Below are 13,435 nucleotides of genomic sequence, written 5' to 3'. Positions count from 1 at the left end.
TTGGGCGGGTTACCCGAGAGCTCGTCCAGAAGGGGAGCCTACTAGAAGACGCGGTCGAGGCCCAAAACCAAAGGACCAAGGCCATAATTACAAGCACTTGAGTGTTTATGGCAACGGTAATCTTCGGCATTCGGCCTTTAATATTTTTTTTTTTTCATTTTTTCCATTGTTGATCTCTTTCAGGCTCAGAACCAAGTCATCTAGCTGACTATCCGAGCCGAAGCCCTGGCCATGGACCTTGAGGTGTCCGAGTGTGAAAAGTCGATGCTCGACAAGGAGTGCACAGTCCTCCTTAAGAAAGTGAAACATCTGGAGGCTGACCTCCTCCGCGCACAGTAGGAGAGGGATCGGAAGCTTAGAGAACTGGAGGCACAGATGGCTGCAAAACTGAGGGAGGCTAAAGCCCTAGCCGTTGAGAGCTACAAGTTCTCTGAGAACTTTCGGGAGGTGGTAAAGCGCGCCATCACCCCCGGGTTCATCATGGGCACCACCGATGTTCGAGACTGGGTCCTCGAACATCATCTCGAGGTATCCTTCGAGGGGAGTGGCCTCATCTTCAAGGAGGACGCCGATGCAGCTCCTGCCGCCACCGAGGTCACAGATGGAGAGGATAACGATAGTGAGGGAGAGGGGGTCCAGGTTTCTCATGAGGTCCCTCTTACTTCTGGGAGAGGAGACTCCGATGTAGACGTTGCCGACCATGTCGGGGACAAGGCCATCCCTCCCGCAAACGCTCCATGAGGCCCTTTTTTTTTTCGAGGGCCTCTTTGCAACTTAGCCTTAGGTTCTTTTTTTTTTGTAATTTTGGCCTTCGGGCGTCCTAATGTAATGTTGGCCTTCGGGCGTCTCTATGAATGAAATGCTTTTTGTTTCAAATCTTCGGCCTACTGGTGGGGGTATGAAGGCCCAAGCTCTCATTCAAGGGGTTGTGGGAGCCAACCTTTATCACAAGGTTCGGTCCTATTGAGTCATTGGTCCAATGGTGTGGGAATAAAGGCCGAGGCTCCCATATACCTCGGGGTGTCTTCATTTACCCCCCCCCTCAAGTGCTTCCTTCGTAACCCCTATCTATTGTCGGCTCTCAACTAGGGTCCTATCTAAGGTTCCTGGTCAAGTTCGCTCTGCCTTGGCCTGAGCTCCCAACCAAGGTTATTCTTTCGACCATGTTTTCTCAGCTTCGGCCCGAGCGCCCGATCGAAGGGAGTGCCTTATATTAGCAACTATCAGGAAGCGATTGCCGTAAGCCAGCTCATATATTTATGAAATGGAAATCCTTCGGAGTGTTTGGGATGGAGAGTTACAACTTGAAAGTACTTAGGGAAAAAATTACGAAATGTAAATGTACATGCTACTTCACTACTGATAGAATTTCCTCAAATTCTTCGAGTTCCATGATCGGGGTACTTTTTCTCCCCCCCCCCCGCAGTCTCTAGGTGATAGGACCCTAGTCGTATTATCCTCGAGACTCTGTAAGGACCTTCTCAATTTGGAGATAGCTTTCCTTAATGCCTCGGGTCTGATATCTCTACCCTTCTGAGGATGAGGTCACCCATTCTGAACTCATTCCTTCAGACTTTGGAGTTGTAATACCTCGCAACATTTTGCTGGTAGGTAGCGATCCTTTCTTGTGAGGCATCTCTGACTTCAGTCAAGAGGTCTAAATTAGCTCGGAATCCTTTATCATTTTCTTCTTTATTGTAATACTGAGTCCGATGGGTCCCGACTCTTGCCTCTACTGGGAGTATAGCTTCGATGCCATAGGTTAAAATGAAGGGTATTTCTCCGGTGGTTGATTTCTCAGTCGTGCAGTAAGCCCAGAGGATGTTGTATAACTCTTCTGCCCATAACCCTTTGGCATCATCCAGTCTCTTCTTTATTCCTTGGAGCAGGGTACGATTGGTTACCCTGTCAGTCCATTGGTCGATGGGTAACCGACGGATGTTTTCATGTGGTAAATGCTGAGGACATCACAAAATAAGCCAAAAGTTGGGTTAGCAAACTGAGTTTCATTTTTTGTTACCACCACCTGGGGGATTCCGAATCGATAGACTACCGCCCTCTCGAAGAAGTCCCTTACATTCTTTTTGGATATCATAGCCAGTGCTTCAGCTTCTGCCCACTTCGTGAAGTAGTCTACCGCCACCACAATAAACTTTCTTTGCCTTGTGGCCAGGGGGAACGGGACCAGGATTTCCATTCCCCACATGGCGCATGGTACTGGACTTGACAGGGAAGAAAGCTTGGTAGAGTGCTGCCAAGGGACAGAGGCGAACATCTGACACTTAACGCACTTCCTGACAAACAACCCCGCATCCTTCCTCATGGTCGACCATAGCAGGCTCTGTCTCAGCACTTTATGGGCCAAGGCCCGGGATCCTAGGTGTTGGACTTATATCCCTTCATGTACTTCTTGGAGTGCGTATTCACCATTGGCAGGGTTCAGGCACTTGAGGTACGATGTGGTGAACCCTATTTTATATAGCGTCTCGTCCTTCAATAGGAAGCGTGCTGATCGCATTCGTATCTTCCTTGCCTCGTCCCTATCCTTGGGGAGTATTCCTTCCTTCAGGTATTTGATTATGGCATCCATCCAGCTAGGGTCGTCCTCGCCAACGGGTAATACCTCCCGAGGTCCTTTGGTGTTTGGTTGGAGTAATACTTCGAAATACATCGATCGTCCAAGGTCCCCGAAGTCAGAGGTGGCCAATTGTGATAGCACGTCTGCACTGGCATTCTCTGCCCGCAACACCTACCTTACCTCAAACTCCTTGAAGGTTGTTACTTTCTCTCACACCGTCTTCAAGTACTCGGCCATCTTTTGCTCCTTGGCTTCATAGTCCCCATTCACCTGTTGCACCACAAGCTGTGAGTCACTGTACACTACTAACTCCCGTACCATCAAGGCCCGCGCCAGATTTATTTCGGCTATTAGTGCTACGTACTCAACTTCATTGTTGGATGCATCGAAGTCGAACTATATTGCATACTCGATTTTGAATCCATTTGGGCTAACAAGTATGATCCCAGAGCCGCTTCCCGCGCTGTTGGATGCACCTAGGGGTGTCAACCGGTCGGGCCGGTTCGGTTTCGGTCGGGCTTAATCGGGCTTGAAGACTTTCAAAGGCTACACCGTGTCCGCCCATTTAACTAATCGGGCTTAGTTATTGAGGGCATGGTACACTTTATATTCGGTCGGTCGGTCTCGGGTTATAATCGGGCCACCTTAATCGGGCTTTAGTCGGGCCTTAACCGGGCTACGGACATGTTTAATGTTAAACGGGTTTTAACCGGTTTTTAAACGGGCCCTCTTTAAAATGTGCTATTATATTCCGGCCCACTTATGCAAGCCCAAAAAAATGACAATAAATCAATAAATGATACAAAATATAACCATTATTTAAAATGTGAACATGTCTTTACTTTTTAGTTTTTATTCTTTAATTTGGGGGGTAAAATAGGTATTCTACAATCATTAAAGGTCGGGCCAAGTCGGTGCACAATAGGCCGGTCTTGGTCGGGCGTTATTCGGTCGGTCTCGGTCAGGCGTCCGACGGTTCAAGTAGCAAAACCGAGACCGACCATTTATAAACGAGCCGGGCTCAAGCCCGACACGTTTAATAAACGGTCCGGGCCGGGCCGGTCTTTAAACGGTAGGTCCCGGTCGGTTTACCCGGTTCGGGCCACAAATTGACACCCCTAGATGCACCATCCATATACAATGTCCAAGTCCTTTTTGCCTGTGCCTCGACAGACTCTTGGGGTTCATCTGGGAGCGTTGTCTCGGCTATGAAGTCCACTAGGGCCTGTGCTTTTATTGCGGTTCTCAATTTGTACTGGATGTCGAATTCACCTAATTATATGGCCCAGTTTACTAGGCGGCTGGACATATCCGACCTCTACAGTATCTTTTTCAGAGGTTGGATTGTGAGCTCGCACACCGTCTGCGATTGAAAATAGGGCCTCAGCTTTCTTACCGCTATCACCAGGGCATATGTTACTTTCTTCATCTTTCTGTATCTTGTTTCTGCATCCAAAAGGGTTCGGCTAACGTAATATATTGACCGTTGTTGTCTTCCTTCTTCCTTTATCAGTACCACGCTTACGACCACTGTCAATACAGCTATGTATAACTGCAAGGTGTCCCCTGTATTTGGCTTTGTCAGCAATGGGGGCATCGCTAGGTATTCTTTCAATAGTTTGAAGGACTTTTCACACTCCTCTGTCCACTCGAACTTTTTCGACCCCAGGCACTTATCAACTGACCGAGGCAGAACCGTCCTAGGGCAGTGACTACCTGTGAGCTCCTGGACTTGCTTCACATTCTGCGGTGACTTCATATCTTGGATGGCCTGCATTTTCATCAGGTTGGCCTCGATTCCCCTCTCTGAAACGATGAAGCCAAGGAATTTTCTCGATGCTACTCTGAATGCACATTTTGTTGGATTCAGCTTCATGTCGTATTGCCTTAATACTTGGAATGCCTTTTCTAGGTCTCGGATATGGTGTTCTGCCTTCAGGCTTTTCACTAACATGTCATCCACGTACACTTCCATAGTCTTGCCGATCATCCCCTTGAAGATCTTGTTCACTAACCTTTGATAAGTGGCCCCCGCATTTTTTAGTCCGAAGGGCATTACTTCGTAGCATTAAAGTTCTCCCTCGGTCACGAAGTCACACATCTTGATCTGATTGTATCCCGAGTACACGTCCATGAAGCTCAACGCCTCATGTCCAGCAGTGGCGTCGATGAGAAGGTCTATCTTTGGTAAGGGGTAGCTGTCTTTCGGGCAGGCCTTGTTTAAATCCATGAAGTCGATGCAGATCCTCCAATTCCTGTTTGCCTTTGGGACCATAACTACGTTGGATATCCATTCGGGGTATTGGATTTCACAGATGAACTTTGCTTCTAGTAACTTCTCTATCTCCTCATCTATCTTCTGCTACCTCTCGGGGGCGAAGGTCCTCTTCTTCTGCTGTACCAATTTTTTAGTTGGGTCGATGCTCTATTACCTCTCGGTCTATCCCAGGCATGTCTGAGGCCGACTAGGCGAAGATGTTAGAATTGCCTCGAAGAAATGAGATGAGTTTTTTCCGTTGCTATTTTGGCATTGTAGCCCCGAATTGGAATTGGCGAGTACTATCCCCTTCTTCAGCTTCGACTTGTATCAGCTCCTCAGTCGATTCTCCCCTCTAATAATTTGTATCATCGCGTAGATCTTCTATCGAGAGTGCCTCGCTTGCCTTTCCCTTTCCCCATAAGGTGGTGGCATAGCACTTCCGGGACGCCTCCTGATTGCCTCGACACTCCCCAACCCCATTCTTAGTTGGAAACTTCATCTTGAGGTGGTGTGGAGACGATAGCCTTTAATAGGTTTAAGTAAACTCTCCCTAGTATGGCGTTGTACGCTGAAGTGATATCTACTACCAGGAAGTTAATCATAACTGTTACCTGGCAGTCTCCGATGCCTGCCCTTACCAACAACTCAACCGACCCTTCTACTTTGACCGGGGCACCCGAGAACCCTTGCAACAGGTGTTCGATCTTCTTCAGCTTTCCTTTATCTAAACCCATCTTTTGGAAGGCTTCAAGGAATAGGATATCAGCTGAGCTGCCATTATCCACCAAGATCTTTTTTACTCTGCAATTGGCTACAGTCATGGTGATTACCAGGGCATCGTCATGTGGTGTCTGCACCCCTTTCTAGGTGGTCATCCGAGAATGAGATAACCATCCCCGTCCTTGCCTTCTTGTTTGACCATTCGGCCACATGCACGCTTCTCGTATAGGCTTTTGCTTTCTCGGTTGAGATGGAACTACCTCCAACGGTTAGGCCTCCACTGATAGTTGCTATAAACCTAGTTGGGCTTTTATGATAGTCATAGGGACGATGGTTAGCTTCCTTAGGTCCGGTCCCTTTGCCGTTCCTGATTGCCCCTGTGGGCTGGCCCCCTTCTTTCACGGGGCCTCTATCGTATCTTTGGCGGTTGTCCTTGCAGTCATTGCCATCTTGGGCATCCTCCTTTTCGCGGTCTACAAATCGACCTAGATATCCTCTTCAGATCATTCCTTCGATCTCTCCCTTCAGGTGCCAACAATCTTTGGTATCATGGTCGTGGTCTCTGTGGAAGTGGCAATACTTGTCCATATCGCATCTCTCAGGATGTTGTCCCATCTTCCCAGGCCACTTCATGACTCCGGCGTCTGGGGTTTCTTTCATCTGCATTAGCACGTCCGTCAGTCTCTGATTTAGCGACGCATATTTCTTAAACTTCTTCGGCAGACTAGGTGCCCGATCACATTCGGACTTTCGTCTCTTGCCCTCGAAAGGTTTATCATCATCTCTTGAGGTCTTTTTCCTCCCCGTCTTTGCTTCAGCTTCCTCATCAACTTGGAGGGTTTTTTCCATCTGAATATACTTATCACACCGAGCCCTCCAACTCAGCTAGGTTATTCGGTGTATGCTTCACCAAACACCTTTTTAGATCTTTATCTTTGATGCCTCCTAACAAGGCCGTGAACTCTTCTTTCGAGTCCAAACCTCTGATCGTGATCTTTTCCTGCTGGAAGCGCTTCATGTAGCTTCACAGTGACTCTCCTTCATGTTGTTTGACGTTGGTCAAGTTCAAATTGGTCTTCTGAAGGGGTTGGCTACTGGAGAATCCCCCCACGAAGAAGTAACTCAAATCATTGAAGCCGTGAATCAATTTTGTCGGTAGGCGGTTGTACCATAACCTTGTCGCTCCTCTGAACGTTAAAGGCAAGGCACCACACATGATGTTTTTTGAGACTCGGTAGAACTACATCGTAACCTTGAAGCTTTCCAGATGATTGACGGCGTCTCCAGACCCGTCGTAGGTGTCATATTTGGGTAGACAAAAATTGACTAGGAGCGGGTCCCTCATAACCTCATCGGCTAGAGCCGTGTCATTAGTGAGATTCGACTCACGAGTTCCTGTTTGGTTTTTTACGACCTTTTGGATCTCGTCTTTCAGGTCTAGGATCATCTGCTTCAACCCCGAGTCCTCATGTCTCTGTCCGTCTCCTTGGCGTGGTTCCTCATGCCTGGCCCCGGTGGTACTCCGCCTCCTTTCTTTGGGTGCGGGGCTTTCCCTTATGGATTGGTTTCGAGGATTCCAGCCAGACCTTATCGATCCTGAACTACTCCAGTCCTCTTCTTAGGCTCGCTCTAGCTGGACATGGGAGCCTCGCGGTGCTCTGTCGGTCTTTTGAGAGATGGCCTTGGAGACCTCCTTCATTGTCTCGGCCATTCGGTCATACTTCTCTTGAAGGGTGTCGAACTGCTCCCTTGTCATATATTCCTGCACCCTAGGAGGGGGTGGAAGATTACTATCTCTGTGTACCGAATATCTGACCGAGCGTCAGTCCCTCGCAGAACCTTCCCGATCATTGTTTCCCCATTCTTCGCCGACTTTTGTCGAGGGGGGGAGCCCTCCTGAAGCTTCCCCCTCATCCATGTTTATACTCGGCGCTGCTCTTATTTTCCTACGATTGTAGGTTTTTCCCACCATTACTGTAGTTCCCACAGACGGTGCCAGTCTGTTACTGTCGAAAATCCTTATGAGCCGACCCTGCACAAGCACAGAAGGCAAAGGCCCGGAGGTATCTCCGGGATCAGTCCTCCAATGCCCAAGTTAGTGACTGGAAGAACAATGTTTTTACAAGAGTAATGGTGGGTGTTGGCATACCTCCCCCAGGTTTCTTTCGAGTTCCCTCTATAGGGTTTCTCGGCCTAGGGTTTCGGGAACCCCCCTCGGGCATCTTCTCCTCACGTGGTTTGAAGCCTTGCGGCCTCTATCGGATGGGTGACACGCGTCCCTCCCTCGGATGCCACGTGTCTTCGCTTTATTGGGTGAAAAATTCTACCGTATCAGGTATCAATTCCAAGCCCACACCGGTAGGTCCGATTGAGCCCGATATATTTATGGCCCAACTGAATCGATTCGATTAATAAACGTGTCAGGTCTAAGACCAGTCTGTTTATAAAATAGGTGGTAATACACGGTGCAAGGGATAAGCCCAATGGACCTCCTGATCGGCCCGACCCGTTTACAAGCTCGACTTGGATCGACACGTTTGGCCTGACCATTTATATATGTATTATGAATTTTTTTTAGGGGATCGAATAGGGTACGTATTGATTTTTTTTCAATTATTGATTGTAATTAAGTGTAATATCTTTTTAAAATTATTGATAATTTAATTAAATAAATTTAAGTATCTTAAATCTAAGAAAAGTAAAGATTGTTCAAGGATTTATTGGTACATTACCCCGTTTAAGGCCAGATTATGAGAAGCCTGATTGAAGTTTGGAACCGACCAAGCCCGACACAACACCGACCATGAGCGTCGCATTCCTTAAATAGGTAGGTCATGGTCTGAGGACATAGGCTTGCCAGGCCTGGCTAGGCTTGACCAAGATCGGCCCTTCTCGACCCATTGACACCCCTAGGACCATAAGGTTCAAACCCAAGGACTGGATCCTCTCCGACTTCCTCCAACCTTTCACATGCACATCTAGGGTTGTGCATCAATCATTTAGGACTGCATACACCCAAGTGTTATGCCGCATACACATGAGAGGCTGGGAGAAAATTGGAAAGAATTCGGATCCTGAACCTAAGACCATGGATGAGTTCTAATGCTCTATACATTATCACTTGATCTAGCTAGTGCAAGGAGGTTGTGGATTGACTCACACAAGGAAACAAGAAGGATGACGATGGGATGATTTCATTATATTTATCCAATGGTTTAAATAAGATTTACTCTTTTAAGTTTGTAAATATTTGGGAAAATGACACATTGGATATGTTAGTTGTTCATTTATTGACTAGAAAAACTAGAGTAAGTTGACTGCCTACATAATATATACGTGAGGATTTTTTCTTGTATGTACATGTACAGATGAGAAAAACGAAATAAAAGAGTAACATCATATAGGTGATAGTAGGGGCACTTGACATTAGGTACTTTTTTTATCAGTTCAACTAATTCCCTAGATCCAGCGTATTTGGGCGTGTATGCCTAGATATAGATGAGACATTCCTCAATACAGGTGCCACATTCATGGAGGACGACAAATTAGGGGATTGGGGGATAAGCACAGAGGGAAAACGAAATGAGTCTTCAAGTAGGAGATTGTGGTTTACAACAAGATGCAGGCACTCCCGCTGGTCCTATAGCAAGAAGCGGTCAGGATTCAAAGACACAGAGTAAGGACCCCTATGTTGTATTTTGCCCCAGTGAGAAACCACCACATGTACTATACCAAGGCATATGGCCTATTGGCGGAGAGACCAGTCTACTCTTGTTCAGCTAGGATGAGTGGGAAAGGTAGGCAAGTTGAAGAAGGAAAAAGGTAAGGGATCTTTACTGCTCTTAAAGCCAAAAGCTTTAGAGCCCCTAAAGAAAAAGGCAAGTGGGAGTTAGGATTAGGATAAGGAAGGGAGAGCCGCTTTCCTTTCATAGTGAGTTAGCGGCCCAGGAGCTAATGGGTAATTTCTTGACTTTGTTCGAAAGGTTGCTACTTCCTGAATGATGTCATTAAAGTGTTTTGACAACAGTTTCATTGCCTCATGCTTTGAAGGTCCCAGTCTCATGCTATGACCTTGCTTGAATAGGCCTTCTGTCTAAGTCTAATTGGTCATTGGACTTGCTTTGCTAACTCGAAAACTCTGTTCACTTCGTTTTCTCCTACCCGAGCTTACTGCTTCTTGCTTGGATCAACTAAAAGATCTATAATTAGGGTTTGAGGGGTGAAGCAACCTATAAAGAAAGAAGGCAAAGGTAGTAATTGCGAACTACAATCACGAATTCTTTTCCTTCCGGCTATTTGAGTACGATTGGCTCCTTCATCATACAAAGATAGGCCTAGCTATTCAATCCAATCGATCATTCAATCAAGTAAGAGCATTATTAACAAATATGGGTACTATAGCAATTCCTCTTTGTTTGCTTCATGTTATTTATTTTTTTGAGAAAGAATGCTACCCGATAGTATTGCTTCCGTCCAAACACAATGGGAGTGGAGCTAGGGCATGTGTGTCTTTTCATAGCTAGCCTAGTTCCACTTCCCCATGTATCTAGACGTATGTAACATTATCAGGTAGTGTTATTTTTCTCTTTATTTTTTATTTTTATAAAAAAGGACAGGGGGAGGGGTTGTCTCGACCTTTCCATTTCCTATGCAATTTTACAAATTAATTAATTATTTATTTTTTAGGAGAAAAAAAATTTATATGTGAAAAGGCATAGTGAACACCTTATGCCCAGAGTCAATTTTCCAATTAATAAAATATCAATTGAGTTTGAACATTGTCGATGACCCAATTAATGGTTCTACACTCTTTATCAACAAAATAGTTCTATAGTAATACTTAAGGAGTCGGGGAGAATAAGGTGAACCAAGATAGACCAGCTTTGAAGCCTTCAAGTCACCAAGAAATAAGTTGCATATTCGCCTAAACCATCTTTAAACCAGTTCGGACTTCATCGAGTTTTCTTTCACCTGTGGTGAAGAAATGAATTTATTATTGTTTCACCATTTGACATTGTGATTAGACTTTTCTACAATTTTAACATTAAATAGAAAAAGAAAAGAAAAAGATTAGACTTTCCCAATGGTGTAGGTCATCAGTAATTTCCCACCCCTATTATAAGAAGTCAATAACGCCCTTCATTCCTTAGTCCAATCAGGGGGTTAGATTCAAATTCTATGGTTGAAAAGATTTCCTCTTACCCAATGGTGAATCAAAATTCAGTCCTCTTTTTTTTTTTTCATGAAAATGATGACTGGAATTTGGTCCCACAAATCTACAACTGCGTTAGAAGAATCACTTGAACTAAAATTGGACCAAGTTTTCCTTTACATACGTCATGGAGGAATCTCTTCAGCCAATAGCCTTTTTTTCTTTTGGGTAAAGTTGTTCAGCCAATAGCCATACTCTAATTTCTAAGTAGAGGAGGTCAAGAACCGGGCAAGGTAGTTGCAGCAGCCCCAGCAGCCGCCATTGAATTCCCTGAATTTTGTTCAGTTTCAAGATCTCTTCTCTTTACAACCAATTCTTGCGTCTTGACATCTATCTTTTCCAGGTTTTTCTTTAGCTTTGTTAGATCCTTTTCTTCTCCTTGGCATTGCCACCATCCTTCTTCTTATTCTTCTTCATTTTCTTATCCTTTGTCTTCTATCTTCTCCCGACTCCTCCTTGGTCTTCTCATCCTGATCATGTTTATCTCTCTTCTCCACCTTCCTTGAAGCTTCATTCTCTCTATATAAACAGTAGAATTGAATCAAAATAGAACAAACCTGGTGGATTGAATTGATTTTTGTTTTGAAAAAGACGTGTAAGAGGCTTTATGTAAGGGGGTCTTTGTTTGGACTTGATCTTTTCCCAAATTCTATTTTTTCTCTCGAGTTTTTCTAACCTAACACCCACGAGCTGACCTAACCATGACGATTAAGACTACGGAATATAGTTCGAGCGTGTAATGTGAAGAACACATGACGAGAAAAAGCTCATGGAAAGCGAATGACTCGCAACGTTTTTCTTACTTCTCTTTCTTAATTATGTTCCGACTTTAAAAAAGACGGCCACGACCATTACCACTATAATTGACTGAGATATATAAGAGGAAATGTATCACATCTATATAGGCATCCATGGTGAATGAAGAATCTCTTATCTATGGTTCGGATGTCTAAAGATGAATGACAAAAATAATGAGGAAAGCATTATTAAACTCACATAGTAATAATGATCCTATGTAGATGAACTAAATTTCCTTTTTCCAAGATAAACTGATAGAAAGCTTTCTCTATCCGTATCTTTTAGGAGGAGGTTTTTTATATGGATGTACTAAATTTCCTTTACCCACAGCTGATGTAAAACTTTCTTCATCTATATATCTTTTAGAAGAAGGTTTTTTATGACACCTAAGTACTAATTTAAATGTATTGGAATCCCCATTACGAATTGTAAATACTAAAGAGGGTTTTTCTTTTTGAGAAGAGAGGGTGTGGGGTTCTCACTTTTTGTGAAAGTATGTGCAAGGAAATTTGCACACGAATGATGCGTGGATCTTTTGCATATATATTTCTTAATCTTTTCTTTCATTATTGACCTTTTTTGACATTCGCAGAAAGCCAATTGTAAAGCCTCATGTGATTCTTTCAATTCAAATTTATTTGGTAATGTTCATTTTCAGAGTCCATCATTATTGGATTCTCTGGATGTTTCATCATTTTGAGGCATGTGATTGAACCAATTGATCAGTGGGTTAGTTATACGTCTTATTGATTTCATCCAATCAAATACTTACCCATAAATCCATACATCCCTGTGGACAAAACCCAACAAATAAGGGATCTTGGGATCTACCTGTTTACAAATTTTCCTTCCTCCTTATTTATTTAATTTATATATATATTAGCTACTATGAATCCCTTGCATCGCATTTGTATAGGGTAATGAGTCACCATGATTAAAAATTGGGTTTTGCAAGGTTAAAAAACACCTTTTTACTTAAGTATAGCAAGTTATAAATATTGGAAAAAATTCATGTCCCCAATAATATCTCCAATGCCAAAACCTTCTCTGTCTCCTTGAAACTCTAAAGAACTAAAACTTTTTCTATCTCATTGAAACTTTACAGAACTGGAGTGGTGAAGATTTCGTGAAGAACTCTTGCTTGATCTGTGCTCTTCCTCAACATTGCTGATCACTAGTCTCCCTGTCCCGATGAAATTGAACTGAGAAACATTTTCTGTGAATAAAAAAAACTATTCAATTTCCTCTCTCTCCCTCACCCATGTCTTGGTGAAACCATTTATGAAATAGGTTTATCAAACACTATTTTTTAAGTAAAATCAGTTTTTTAATAATAGAAATGGAAAATTTTGATTTTGACATGAAGCATCGTTTCTAGAATAGAAACATTACCAAACACAACCTTAACTAAATTATAAATCAGAATTGTTCTAATTGATCCGGATCCACCGATCACTACATGAAAACTAGGGTTAGGGTTTATTGTGATAGATTTTGATCCATTTCGATGGGTCGAGGCAGAACCTAGCTCTAAATGATCCAGATCGTCCGATCTCTGTATGGAAACTAGGGTTAGGGTTTATTGAGACAATTTCTGATCGATTCCAATGGGCCGAGACGGATCCGGATCACATCCGTATCCGGATGGACCGGGTTTTATTCTTGTGCCCAACAACACTCCAACCCAATTGGATGAGTCATGCCCATGGAGAAGATAAACAGCAGGCAAAGAATTGTAAATGATTTTATACTTAATTTACTAAAACACCCTTGTCCATTTCGAAAACCTTTCAATAATTTTCTTCTCAAAGGAAGGTTTTTACGGTAACATATGTTATTTTCAATTGAAAACAGAGTAATAAGTGGT

This window comes from Macadamia integrifolia, chromosome 5 (assembly GCF_013358625.1).
Source record: "Macadamia integrifolia cultivar HAES 741 chromosome 5, SCU_Mint_v3, whole genome shotgun sequence".
NCBI classification, from domain to species: domain Eukaryota; kingdom Viridiplantae; phylum Streptophyta; class Magnoliopsida; order Proteales; family Proteaceae; genus Macadamia; species Macadamia integrifolia.
This window is presented reverse-complemented; position numbering follows the sequence as displayed.